The sequence below is a fragment of the Bombina bombina genome, chromosome 5 (genome assembly GCF_027579735.1).
Source record: "Bombina bombina isolate aBomBom1 chromosome 5, aBomBom1.pri, whole genome shotgun sequence".
NCBI classification, from domain to species: domain Eukaryota; kingdom Metazoa; phylum Chordata; class Amphibia; order Anura; family Bombinatoridae; genus Bombina; species Bombina bombina.
The window spans coordinates 209540593-209556508 of NC_069503.1; positions in this window are offsets into that span (position 1 = coordinate 209540593).

Sequence of the window (15916 nt, forward strand, 5' to 3'; positions counted from 1 at the left end):
ACAATGCGACCATGAGCCTGCACGGTCACGCCCCGCCTCCTAATTATAGTAATTTTATTTATATTTATTTAAATTATATTTAAGTTAGGGGGGGTTAGGGTTAGACCTTAGATTTAGGGGTAATAACTTTAATATAGTGACGGCGACATTGGGGGCGGCAGATTAGGGGTAAATAAATGTAGGTAGGTGTCAGCGATGTTAGGGACGGCAGATTAGAGGTTAATAAAATTTAACTAGTGTTTGCGAGGGCGGGAGTGCGGTGGTTTAGGGGTTAATATATTTATTATAGTGGCGGCAATGTCTGGTTTGGCAGGTTAGCGGTCTAAAACATTTTAAAAAAATTTTGCGATGTGGGGGGCCTCGGTTAGGGGTTAATAGGTAGTTTATGGGTGTTAGTGTACTTTTTAGCACTTTAGTTAAGAGTTTTATGCTACGGCGTTGTAGTGTAAAACTCTTAACTACTGACTTTGAAATGCGGTACCAGGCTTGACAGGAGAGGGTTTTGTACCGCTCACTTTTTGTCAGACTCGTAATACGGCACTATGCAAGTAACATAGTAACATAGTAACATAGTAGATAAGGTTGAAAAAAGACTGAAGTCCATCGAGTTCAACCTATACAAATCTAAAATACTTACAAAAAGCTCCAGTTAAGCTAAATAACCCCATTAAAATGTGACCCCATTTAATACTAGCAATCATATCCATGAATTTTGTTTATATACAGAAATTTATCCAGACTGTTTTTAAATGTATCTATGGTATTGGCATTCACTACCTCCTTTGGTAATGAGTTCCACAATTTTATTGCTCTTACAGTGAAAAAAACGTTTCCGTTGCAGGAGATTAAATCTCCTTTCCTCCAACCTTAAATTATGACCTCTTGTCAGAACCAATTTTCTTGGAATAAAAGAGCTTCTGCATCTCTGTATATGGGCCTTGAATATATTTATATAAAGTAATCATGTCACCTCTCAAGCGCCTTTTTTCTAAAGAGAACAGACCCAGTTTGGCTAGCCTCTCCTCATAGGTTAATTTCTCCAATCCCCTTATTAGCTTTGTGGCCCTTCTCTGAACTTTTTCTAGTTCTGCAATATCTTTTTTTAGCAATCGGTCCCCAGAACTGCACTCCAAACTCAAGGTGAGGTCTTACCAGGGCTTTATATAATGACAGAATTATGCTTTCCTCCCTTGAATCAATGCCTCTTTTAATACATGCTACGTATCTTATTAGCCTTTGAAGCCGCCTGCTCTGCATTGTGCACTCATCTTTAGCTTGTTATCTATTACTACTCCCAAATCCCCTTTCCTCCTGTGTTTGGCTAAGTCTCTGTCCCATTAAAAAATACATAGCCTGCTTATTTTTACTTCCAAAATGTAGAACCTTACATTTTTCCGTATTAAATCTCATTTTCCATTCACTTGCCCATAGTTCTAATTTTAGCAAATCCCTTTGTAAAGAGAGTTCATCCTGCTCTGACCTAATGACCTTACTTAACTTAGTATCATCTGCAAAAATAGAGAATTCGCTATTTTAATCCTTGCTCCAAGTCATTTATAAAAATATTAAAAGAACAGGGCCCAGTACTGATCCCTGGGGGACACCACTGATTACCTTTGTCCAATCTGAGTATGATCCATTTACTGCTACTCGTTGCTCCTATCTTTTATCCAGTTATTTATCCATGAGCTAACATTTTCAGCTATTCCCAGTCCCTTAATTTTGTGCATTAATCTCTCATGTGGCACTGTATCAAATGCCTTTGCAAAATCTAAGTATATCACATCAAACTGATTCCCCTTTATCTATATTTTTACTTACTTCCTCGTAGAATCTAATTAGATTAGTTTGAGATGATCTATTTCTCTAAAGCCATGCTGATTAGACTCATAATCTTGTTTACACGAATATGCTCATCAATATAATCCCTTATAATCCCTTCAAATATCTTCCCCACTATTGATGTCAGACTAACTGGTCTATAGCTTCCTGGATCATCCCTGCTTCACTTTTTGACGAGTGGCACCACATCAGCTTTACGCCAATCCTGGGGTACCATGCCTGAGGATAATGAGTCTTGAAAAATTAAGAGTAGAGGTTTGTCTATAACAGTGCTAAGTTCACTTAACACCCTTGGGTGTATTCCATCTGGGCCTGGATTTTATTTACCTTAATATTTTTTAGTTTTTTCCTGATATCCTCTAAACAAAACCCAGTTAGTGGTATGGACTGGCATGTTCTATTCTGTTCCAAAGTATCATTCAATGGTTCCTCTCTTGTGTATACTGAAGAAAAAAGTCCCATATTGAAAAAGAGGATACGCAATTGACGTAAGTGGATTTGCGGTATTTCCGAGTCTGGCCAAAAGTGAGCGGTACACCTGTACCTTCAAGACTCGTAATACCAAGTGGGCAGTAAAAAGCAGCATTGGGACCTGCCAACACTGCTTTTTAAGCCTAACGCAAGACTCGTAATCTAGCGTTGGTAAATTAACAAATTATATGTTTTTACAGATGGGTAAAAAACATGACTTGGCTATAAAGTCAGTCAAATTGTCGGTCTGTGAAGGCAAAAAACATGTTGCAGTACAAGATTGCTGAAATTGAAGGTGTGTGTCACGTAGTTCTGTAAAGAATATTAAGAAAAAATGGTTTGTGGAATGTGGAGATGATTTGAATCCAAAACAGAAGGACGCTTGCGGTCAACATTGTGTTAATACACTAAGAACTGACATAAGAATTCAAGATATCTCCACTCAAAATAGGAAACTGCCTGTCTTGCCTAAACACATTCAGGAGGCAGGCATCAAGGTATCTGAGAGAACTGTTCAGTGACAATTAGCTGAAGAGGACCTGTGAGCCAGAAACCCTGCTTGGAAACCATTCCCACAATTAATCAACAGGCCGTTCAATTTGACCGACTTTCTTTAACGACAAGTCACTTTGTTTGTCCATCTGTAAAAACATAAACATTTTTTAATTTACCAAAGATTTTAGTAAATATTACATCAAATTACATGTAAATATGTATTGCAGATATTGCCAGTTTGACATGTATTAAGAAATGGTTACAAAACTAAAAAATAATCAACACTATTAAGAATAAATATGAAACTAATATCAAATTATGATTTTTTTTTGGCCAATGGGTCTATAGTTTGGCAAGGTACTATTTTATTTTTTTTAAATATAAACTAGATTAATTCTTAAGGGACACTGAACCCAAACTTTTTCTTTCAAGATTCAGATAGAGCATGCAATTTAAGCAACTTTTTAATTTACTCCTATTATCAATTTTTCTTTGTTCTTTTGGTATCTTTATTTGAAAAAGAAGACATCTAAGCTTTTTTTTTTACTTCAGTACTCTGGACAGCAACTTTTTTATTGGTGGATGAATATATCCACCAATCAGCAAGAACATCCCAGGTTGTTCACCCAAAATGGGCCGGCATCTAAAATTACAATTCTTGCATTTCAAATAAAGATACCAAGAGAATAAAGAAAATTTGATAATAGAAGTAAATTAGAAAGTTGCTTAAAATTTCATGCTCTATCTGAATCACAAAAGAAAAAATTTGGGTTCAGTGTCCCCTTTAAGATAGTCTTATGCATATCCATATTTGGGCAAGATTACAAGTTGCGCGGTATGGTATTTCCCACGTGCAATATGGTCTTTTTACAATCAATTTCCATTGTGCAGCTAAGTCTTGAAAAATTGTGATTGCACGCACGCATTTGCAATTTACGCAACAATCCCTTTCCCTGCTTGAAGAGTATTAGTTAACAGATTTCAGCAACATAAAAGTTTCACGAAACACTTCAAAAATACATTACAATGTACAGTTACACTCATATTAACACTGTCTAATAAAGAATATTGAAAAAATATTGCACACAAAAGTTATAAGGGCTCAAATATAGGAGATCTCGGGTGTTAGAAAATAAAAAAACAGACGCAGGGATTTTACATCGACATGCATACACATACATGAGAAACATGGATTTATATGTATAGAGGTTATGTTTAACTATGGAGATAATGAAATATTTTACAATATTATACACATTAAACAATATCTCAGCAGGATTTTCAAAGAGATATTCGCATATAGATCTCGAGATATCTAGACATATATTCAGATACATATACATATCTTGCTATAAATAGATATATCAGTCCAGAAATCATTACATATATAGAGAAATATTTATTTATAAAAAAATAGAACATATTCCATTACGAAAACTTTTTCGCAATCAGAAATATTTGCATTTTCATGTACACTTTTCGAGGAGAATACGTCATGGGCTTTGCGCAACAGATTAGGGTTTTGTGGTTTTTTTTTTTATTTGTCTTCTCCATTGACTTCTATGGGGAATACGTGAACACACACGCAATGTGGCTGTTTGGATTACATGGCTTGATGCGTGCACAAATGAAGTTATTTTGCAACTTGTAATACCTGCGCAACCCCAAATGCGAAAAAGCCATAATGCGCACAGTATTTTCTCAACTGATGTGCTGCGCTACTTGTAATCTTGCCCTTTCTGTTTATTTTCTGGGGGGGGGGGAACACACAGTCCAATAAAATGTGTTGAGAACACCTGCTATATGATGCTTTCATTAACTATGGTCAGTCTTATTTCTCTGTACAGGACTCCATTATGCAACATTATCCATTCACCTCCCCATTTATATAATAGTCATCAAAAATGCAATTCATACAAAAAGCTTACCGGTGGAAGGTATACATATAAACCACTTGCATTTATTATATCACCATATCTAGCCATAAGCCCACAAAGTCTTTCCTCCATTTTGCGGCCACTATTATAAGCAGAGGAGCACTTGATGTTTGATGCACTCTTCCCTTTTTCTAAAAAATGTCTTGCAACTGGATGTTTAATGCCATCTTATGCTGAATTAATGATAATAACAATAAGATTAATAATAAGAATTGTCCTTCTTTAAGGAAAAAGATATTAAAATGTATAACACTAAAGAGCTAACAAAATACCAAAATAAAATAAAACTTAACATTAATGGCTTTCCTCGATGACACTGTTGCCACCCTCAGCCTATCCATAAACTGCTCTTTTATTGTCGCCATGGGTGGCAATATATATATATATATATATATATATATATACCCCCATCTTCAGATATAATGAGTGATTATATCTGAAGCCTCCAAAATGTTACATATTAAATCATGCTTGTCACAAGACCAGAGAGTGTCTTCCTTTGTGTTAGATGGTGTTGAAGAGTACCCCAGCAATGATTTCAACCAGTTTGGGTATTAAGCAGATGTTATTACACAAGAGTCCATGTTCTGGTTGATCCTGATATTTTAAATGCCATTTTAAATTTAATGTTTATTTTCATTGACCCATTAATTCCCTGGATGTTTTAATGTATGCATTTCATGTTGTGCTTCAAATTCAGGGGTTTGATGTTGTATTTTTAAGCTTTGTCCTGCATCTACATATTGCACGGCTTTGTTCATTGGTACATTGAGGCCAGGAGTGTTTCTATGGAGATTTATGGGTTCAGTGTATAAGCAGGCCTTAATTCTAATGAAAAAATTAAGTCTAAGGGATAGATTTAACAAGGGCCCGAACTAGTACTACTTACTTAATAATGTTTGATTAAGGGACTTCATCCCTTTCCTAGGCACTTTTCAATTAGTCTCTAAATAATTATTTATGTTAATTACTTAACACTTATGCAAGTATGCACACTTAGTAAGCAATAATACACAATATTTAATAAGGCAAACTCATTTGTGACACTCCATCACTAAGTTTTTTTTATATACTTCACATCCACTTCACTTTATTATTACATTTTTATTTATGTGACCTACCTCTTCAACTATATGTGCACTGTACAGTGCACACAACCACTCTTAATATAACACACTTTTAAGTAACAAATAGAAACCGACTTACATAATATTGGAAACATTTATTCCGGCACCCTAAAAATCTACACATACTGAAGTGAACTAAATTAAACTACTTTCCTCTTCAAAACAGCACTGGTATCTATTGCCCTAGAAATGTATAAACAACCCACTTTACCTAGAGAAATACTAACTTTAATAGACACCATACCGCTATGATACTCATTATTGTCATGCTACTGATGTATTCAATACCTTCATTACAAATACCAACCTGTAATAAACAGATTGAAAACCCTGCATATGGTCCTATTACCAACAATGGCCTAGATTACGAGTTGTACATTAGGGTTAAAAAGCAGCGTTAAGAGGTCCTAACGCTGCTTTTTTCCTAACGCTGGTATTACGAGTCTTGAAATGATAGGCTCACCGCTCACTTTTTTGGCCAGAGTCGTTAATACCGCAAATCCACTTACGTAAATTGCGTATCCTATATTTTCAATGGGACTTGCATAACGCGGTATTAACAAGTCTGCAAAAAAGTGAGCGGTACAGCCTCTCCTGTCAAGACTGATACCGCATTTAAAAGTCAGTAGTTAAGAGTTTTATGGGCTAACGCCGTAACATAAAACTCTTAACAAAAGTGTTAAAAAGTACATTAATCCCATAAACTACCTATTAACCCCTAAACCGAGGCCCCCCTCCCACATCGTAAACACTTAAAAATATTTTTAACCCCTTATCTGCCAAACCGGACATCGCCCGCAACTATAAAATATATATTAACCCTAAACTGCCGCACTCCCGCATTGCAAACACTAGTTTAATTTTATTAACCCCTAATCTGCCATCCCTAACATCGCCGACACCTACCTACATTTATTAACCCCTAATCTGCCACCCCCAATGTCGCCGCAACTATATTAAATGTATAAGCCCTAAATCTAAGTCTAACCCTAACACCCCCTAACTTAAATAAAATTTAAATAAATCTAATTAAAATTATATCCTTTCACTAAATTATTCCTATTTAAAACTAAATACTTACCTATAAATAAACCCTAAACTAGCTACAATATAACTAATAGTTACATTGTCGCTAGCTTAGGGTCTATTTTTATTGTAATATAATATAATATAATGAAGACATCAACTTATAAATGGAATACTCATTAAAACATGCAAGTATTTTAAAGTCTGATGAGATACTGGCTCAGAGTGTAGGTGATAAAATCAGCACCAGGTGGCGCAGAGCCCTGACAATAGGGAATAAACTGGTGCAGAGTCACTTTATAAAGAAAAAAACAGGTAATAAGAGACTATGTGGAACATGCGCATGTGGTTCATGCAGCCTTCTGCGAATATATTCATGATGAAAGGGAGTTTACAACTCCGACAGGAACCAAACGCATGCTGAGTTTTGCAAATTGTAGGACCTAAAAATATAGTTTACTGTCTCCTATGCGAATGTGGATGAGATACGTTGGTATCACTACACCGCGAACTACGTACCAGAATAGGTGAACATATCAATAGTATTAAAAACTGCGTGACCGATATAGGTAAAAATAAGACACTAACCCCTGTTGCGAGACATTATCTGAAAAAAAATGGCACTAAGCCGCGATTGAGAGTATCTGTATTACAGGTAATTAAACCTGGCATAAGAGGAGGTGATGTTGAACAAATGTTACTGCAATCCGAGTCGCCGCTTTAATTAGGATACAATTAGAATCTTATGACATCTTTAATTATTTACCACCTCAGTATTGCAATGTTCCTAATTGTAATAATACAGCTATATTCAGCTCTTTATGAGTACTAGAATTAATCTTTCATTCATTTTTTCATCCAAGTACTATGAAGTACTATTATAATGCCTCATATGTTGATTCATTAGTCATTATACTATTGTGTAATTGATTACCTAACAACTTACCAACAGTACTCTAGAGTATCTGTACTTGAGTACTAATTTAGGATCGATATTAATTAAGTGGAGAGTGATTTTGCTATTACAAATTTAATATATCTTCCTTCTCTTCCATTGTAACATAACTGAGTACTTTTTAAAAAATGCTGATATAATAAGTCAGTATGTCTGTTTGAAAAGCTATGTTTTGATACCTTGGGAGTTATGTTTGATTACGCTGAGTACACAGCCTTTACACCACTGCCACTATACTTAATTAACAAGGGACCTTAGGATCTGCACTGAAGCTTTTATTTTGCTGGATATCAGAATCATAATGCACTTAATGTTAATTTTGAGTTAGTTACTATTATATGCCTAGTTCGGAAAGTTCATATCGATTACTGGCTATAACTTAGTTAATCAATATAGATGTTTACTGACAGCCGATACATTATATTACATTATGGCCCTATTTAATTGACCCGTATTCAAACACTTATAACATATTTGCACCTGTTATTAGTGTTTATCTATCAAAGTCGCAATTGTGAACCTGTGCCAATAATATACAAGTACAGGATACAACGATAATATCTGTTTAATTTACGATCCTTGTGAACAAACGTTATATGTCATATTCCTGTTACTTTATATAACACATAATTAACAGTACTCGCATTGTGAAACTCGTAACTCCCGACACAAATCATATTTTACACCGAGTAACGGAACATTACATTTCTGGATATTTGTTTATATCATCTGACTTGCTTCCTCATATGTGACCATCTATTGACCAATGACGGCAGGTCTTATTCGATAGGTTAATTTGAGAGGTGTGTTTCTCAGCCATCACTGATTGGCTGAGAACATTACAAATACCTGGTCAGTGGCCAGACTCTGGTTAGCCTCTGAGAAGCCAGTTGCTAGCGGCGAAATGCGCATCAGGCGTATTTTTTGTGTGTGAGACTCTCAAGCAATAATTTTGGGGTACTTAACTGTCAATTACCTATGAGACTTTGTTCTCACCTTATTTAATTTGTTTTTACCACGCAGCTCAGCCCATACATCCGGTTACAGTATTGCATAGCTTAGAATAATTGTTGCAAGGGTCAATCCCCTTTGTTCAGATAGTTTTGCTGCAATCCGCTAACCTTGTGAGCCTAGAGCTGGGCTTTGGGGTCTCACACTCATATTGTATATATCTTTTTTAATCTAAGTTTTAAATGTCTTTGTCAAATCACATCACACAAAAGAAACACACCAAATCCAGGAACTTATAAGATGCCAAGACAAGAATGTCATCTATCTAATAGAATGCTCGTGCGGCCTACAATATATTGGCCAAACATCAAGACCACTAAAGGATAGGATAAGGGAGCATTTGCTGTTAATAGAGAAATTAAATATGGACACTATATTATATAAGCATTTCTAGACCAACATAAAGGAAACACTAAAGACTTTAAATATACAGGCATCCAAAAAGTTAGAAAAAAACTGGAGAGGTGGAAATCATGAGAAAAAGCTTTTAACAACAGAATCCAAATGGATATTTCTTTTAAACTGTTTACACCCAAAAGGAATTAATAATAAAGAAGATTTAGTCCATCTACTATGATCTTGTTCTTACACTCAAACTCTTTTTATATGTTTAATCTTACTAATAATTTGGGTTACTTTATGTGATTTGCTATTGCTGTGCTTATAATGTCATCACACCAGCTTGTCCTTACTTAAATTAGCACATTTATCTAAGAAGCCGATCTCCTCCTTCTATTGAGATATTAAATACTGTCTACTCCCCCCTTTTTTAACCACTGATCACTTATCCAACTTCCTATTTCATACTAGACACCAAGACTTAGGGATATATTTCCATTATTGATAATATGATAGTGAACAATTTAGACTTTACAATACTCCCTTCCTAGACATTGTTGTCGTTAATTTTAACTATGTTTAACTCTCTGGATTTTACACTGAGACTTAGGGAACACTTCATTACTGATAATATGATAGTGAACAATTTAGACTTTACAAAACCCTCTTCCCTAGACATTGTTGTCATTCATTTTTACTATTTCTAACTATTTTTTAACTCTCTGGATTTAATTCAAAGATACATATATGGTTAGCTATTACATCAACACATGCTTCATTCATTTTTTGCACTCATTTTTTGCACTTTTTTATTGTACTTTTTATTGTACATTTCATTATAGGATTGGTCAAATATAGACCTGTTTTTACATATGGGATTCAGTCATTTTCATTACTAGGTATCGTGAAGCTATTATATCTCTCTTTCCCATTGTAGTAAATGTATACATAAAGTGTTGTTCAATTCCACAGATACTGAAATGAAATCCTAACAAGAGATTTTTTATGCAACTGAACGTAACTTCACTATAAGATTGTATTCTAACTTTATTCTGGTTTCAATGTTATTTATTTCAACATTATTGGAAAAGGTGAAAATATAAACTACCATTGTCAAATTTTTTTTTTTTTTTATATGTATACATAGATATATACATTCGCTATCACTATGTATATCAACAACATTCCCATCATTTGATGTAACCGGAAGTGATGTTTTTTGACATCCAGTTTGGCGAATATTATTTCTATTTTAATTATCTAGTGCAACAACATTTAAACTTTTTATAGGAAATTGATCAATTTACTATGGCCTAGATTTGGAGTTCGGCGGTTAAAAGGGCTGTTAACGCTCCCGCGGGCTTTTTTCTGGCCGCACCATAAAATTAACTCTGGTATCGAGAGTTCAAACAAATGCTGCGTTAGGCTCAAAAAAGGAGCGTAGAGCATTTTTACCGCAAAATGCAACTCTCGATACCAGAGTTGCTTACGGACGCGGCCGGCCTCAAAAACGTGCTCGTGCACGATTCCCCCATAGGAAACAATGGGGCTGTTTGAGCTGAAAAAAAACCTAACACCTGCAAAAAGCAGCGTTCAGCTCCTAACGCAGCCCCATTGTTTCCTATGGGGAAACACTTCCTACGTCTGCACCTAACACTCTAACATGTACCCCGAGTCTAAACACCCCTAACCTTACACTTATTAACCCTAATCTGCCGCCCCCCGCTATCGCTGACCCCTGCATATTTTTTTAAACCCCTAATCTGCCGCTCCGTAAACCGCCGCCACCTACGTTATCCCTATGTACCCCTAATCTGCTACCCCTAACACGCCGACCCCTATATTATATTTATTAACCCCTAACCTGCCCCCCACAACGTCGCCAACACCTGCCTACACTTATTAGCCCCTAATCTGCCGAGCGGACCTGAGCGCTACTATAATAAAGTTATTAACCCCTAATCCGCCTCACTAACCCTATCATAAATAGTATTAACCCCTAATCTGCCCTCCCTAACATCGCCGACACCTAACTTCAATTATTAACCCCTAATCTTCCGATCGGAGCTCACCGCTATTCTAATAATGATTAACCCCTAAAGCTAAGTCTAACCCTAACACTAACACCCCCTAAGTTAAATATAATATTTATCTAACGAAATAAATTAACTCTTATTAAATAACTTATTTCTATTTAAAGCTAAATACTTACCTGTAAAATAAACCTAATATAGCTACAATATAAATTATAATTATATTATAGCTATTTTAGGATTAATATTTATTTTACATGCAACTTTGTAATTATTTTAACCAGGTACAATAGCTATTAAATAGTTAAGAACTATTTAATAGTTACCTAGTTAAAATAATAACAAATTTACCTGTAAAATAAATCCTAACCTAAGTTATAATTAAACCTAACACTACCCTATCAATAAAATAATTAAATAAACTACCTACAATTACCTACAATTAACCTAACACTACACTATCAATAAATTAATTAAACACAAATTCCTACAAATAATTACAATTAAATAAACTAGCTAAAGTACAAAAAATAAAAAAGAACTAAGTTACAGAAAATAAAAAAATATTTACAAACATAAGAAAAATATTACAACAATTTTAAACTAATTACACCTACTCTAAGCCCCCTAATAAAATAACAAAGCCCCCCAAAATAAAAAATTCCCTACCCTATTCTAAATTAAAAAAAAGTTACAAGCTCTTTTACCTTACCAGCCCTGAACAGGGCCCTTTGCGGGGCATGCCCCCAAGAATTTCAGCTCTTTTGCCTGAAAAAAAAACATACAATACCCCCCCAACATTACAACCACCACCCACATACCCCTAATCTAACCCAAACCCCCTTAAAGAAACCTAACACTAAGCCCCTGAAGATCTTCCTACCTTGTCTTCACCATACCAGGTTCACCGATCCGTCCTGGCTCCAACATCTTCATCCAACCCCAGCGGGGGTTGGCGATCCATAATCCGGTCCAGAAGAGGCTCCAAAGTTTTCCTCCTATCCGGCAAGAAGAGGACATCCGGACCGGCAAACATCTTCTCCAAGCGGCATCTTCGAACTTCTTCCATCCGGAGCGAAGCGGCAGGATCCTGAAGACATCCAGCGCGGAACATCCATCCGGACCGACGACTGAACGACGAATGACTGTTCCTTTAAGGGACGTCATCCAAGATGGCGTCCCTCGAATTCCGATTGGCTGATAGGATTCTATCAGCCAATCGGAATTAAGGTAGGAATTTTCTGATTGGCTGATGGAATCAGCCAATCAGAATCTAGTTCAATCCGATTGGCCGATCCAATCAGCCAATCAGATTGAGCTCGCATTCTATTGGCTGATCGGAACAGCCAATAGAATGCGAGCTCAATCTGATTGGCTGATTGGATCAGCCAATCGGATTGAACTTGATTCTGATTGGCTGATTCCATCAGCCAATCAGAAAATTCCTACCTTAATTCCGATTGGCTGATAGAATCCTATCAGCCAATCGGAATTCGAGGGACGCCATCTTGGATGACGTCCCTTAAAGGAACAGTCAATTCGTCGTTCAGTCGTCGGTCCGGATGGATGTTCCGCGCTGGATGTCTTCAGGATCCTGCCGCTTCGCTCCGGATGAAGAAGATCGAAGATGCCGCTTGGAGAAGATGTTTGCCGGTCCGGATGTCCTCTTCTTGCCGGATAGGAGGAAGACTTTGGAGCCTCTTCTGGACCGGATTATGGATCGCCAACCCCCGCTTGGGTTGGATGAAGATGTTGGAGCCAGGAACGGATCGGTGAACCTGGTATGGTGAAGACAAGGTAGGAAGATCTTCAGGGGCTTAGTGTTAGGTTTCTTTAAGGGGGTTTTGGGTTAGATTAGGGGTATGTGGGGTGGTGGGTTTGTAATGTTGGGGGGGGGGTATTGTATGTTTTTTTTACAGGCAAAAGAGCTGAAATTCTTGGGGCATGCCCCGCAAAGGGCCCTGTTCAGGGCTGGTAAGGTAAAAGAGCTTGTAACTTTTTTAATTTAGAATAGGGTAGGGAATTTTTTATTTTGGGGGGCTTTGTTATTTTATAGGGGGCTTAGAGTAGGTGTAATTAGTTTAAAAATGTTGTAATTATTTTTCTTATGTTTGTAAATATTTTTTTATTTTCTGTAACTTAGTTCTTTTTTATTTTTTGTACTTTAGCTAGTTTATTTAATTGTATTTATTTGTAGGAATTGTATTTAATTAATGTATTGATAGTGTAGTGTTAGGTTAATTGTAGGTAATTGTAGGTAGTTTATTTAATTATTTTATTGATAGGGTAGTGTTAGGTTTAATTATAACTTAGGTTAGGATTTATTTTACAGGTAAATTTGTTATTATTTTAACTAGGTAACTATTAAATAGTTCTTAACTATTTAATAGCTATTGTACCTGGTTAAAATAATTACAAAGTTGCCTGTAAAATAAATATTAATCCTAAAATAGCTATAATATAATTATAATTTATATTGTAGCTATATTAGGATTTATTTTACAGGTAAGTATTTAGCTTTAAATAGAAATAAGTTATTTAATAAGAGTTAATTTATTTCGTTAGATAAATATTATATTTAATTTAGGGGGGGTGTTAGTGTTAGGGTTAGACTTAGCTTTAGGGGTTAATACATTTATTAGAATAGCGGTGAGCTCCGGTCGGTAGATTAGGGGTTAATAATTGAAGTTAGGTGTCGGCAATGTTAGGGAGGGCAGATTAGGGGTTAATACTATTTATGATAGGGTTAGTGAGGCGGATTAGGGGTTAATACATTTATTATAGTAGCGCTCAGGTCCGCTCGGCAGATTAGGGGTTAATAAGTGTAGGCAGGTGTCGGCGACGTTGAGGGGGGCAGATTAGGGGTTAATAAATATAATATAGGGGTCGGCGATGTTAGGGCAGCAGATTAGGGGTACATAGGGATAACGTAGGTGGCGGCGATTTGCGGTCGGAAGATTAGGGGTTAATTATTTTAAGTAGCTGGCGGCGACGTTGTGGGGGGCAAGTTAGGGGTTAATAAATGTAATACAGGGGTCGGCGGGGTTAGGGGCAGCAGATTAGGGGTACATAAATATAACGTAGGTGGCGGTCGGCAGATTAGGGGTTAAAAATTTTAATCGAGTGGCGGCGGTTGTGGGGGGACCTCGGTTTAGGGGTACATAGGTAGTTTATGGGTGTTAGTGTACTTTAGGGTACAGTAGTAAGAGCTTTATGAACCGGCGTTAGCCAGAAAGTCTTAACTCCTGCTATTTTCAGGCGGCTGGAATCTTGTCGTTAGAGCTCTAACGCTCACTTCGGAAACGACTCTAAATACCGGCGTTAGAAAGATCCCATTGAAAGATAGGCTACGCAAATGGCGTAGGGGATCTGCGGTATGGAAAAGTCGCGGCTGAAAAGTGAGCGTTAGACCCTTACCTACACGACTCTAAATACCAGCGGGCGGCCAAAACCAGCGTTAGGAGCCTCTAACGCTGGTTTTGAGGGCTACCGCCGAACTCCAAATCTAGGCCTTAATGAGCTAACTATAAATTGAATTCTGAGATACTCCTCCATTGTTTACACTATGGGCCGAACCGGAAGTGACGTGTCATTGATACTTCCGGTTTATCAAGCATTTCCCATTTTCACTCCTCTATACCTCGTTGTTTAAAAATAAAAAGTACAACTTAAGATACTCAATATTGAATTATTATTAAAAAAGCCTACTACAAAGTGAGCTCTGAGTTACTTCCCAATGTTTACATTATGGGCCGAAACCGGAAGTGACGTGTCATCGATACTTCCGGTTTACCAAGCTTTCTGCCATTTACTTAATTCCTCTATGCCTTGCTATTAGAAAAAATAAATATACATATTGGCACTCTATGGACAGCTCCTCATATGATTTCCAATACATGTATTATTATTATTATCGGTCAGCCGAAACTGGAAGTGTTGTTATTTTCACACTTCCGTTTGGGAATTTCACATAAATCGGTCTGTTCATTACCATCTGTTATGCCTTGCTATTAGAAAATATAAAGATTACATATTGGCAGTCTATGGATAGCTCCAACACATGTATTATTGTTATTATCGTTCAGCCGAAACCGGAAGTGATGTTATTTTCGCACTTCCGTTTGGAAATTTCACATCATTCGGTATGTTTATTACCATCTGTTATGATCCTTATCTCTAGATTTTATGAATCCAATCCACTACATGTAAAAAGAATCAATTATCAAGCACTCTGTCTACACTGACTAAGCTCACTAATGGTAAACCACACTTCCGGTGCTGACGAAACGGAAGTGATGTCTTAAGTATAAACATAGCAACATACCATCGTTTTTACAAATATAATAGATAATTTTAAGCAGCATTTGAATTTTTTACTAATACTATATACAGACATATCATTAAAAGACATCAATTCACCAATTTGAAGATGTTATTACATATTTAAGGTTTTTACCCATGATGCACCATAAACAGGAAGTAGGCGGTCCAAAAGAGGTGATTTGGCGCCAAAATATGCTTTATTGCTTACCCTATATAAGGCCATTTGTGTTAATCAAATGTATAGTCTTGAAAAAGGCCTTGCAGGGGCCCGAAACGCGTCGACAGTGGGTAAGCATATTTCCAATAATACCGTTTTAATTTGTATGATCTATACTATGTTGTTTTCATTTTTTATAG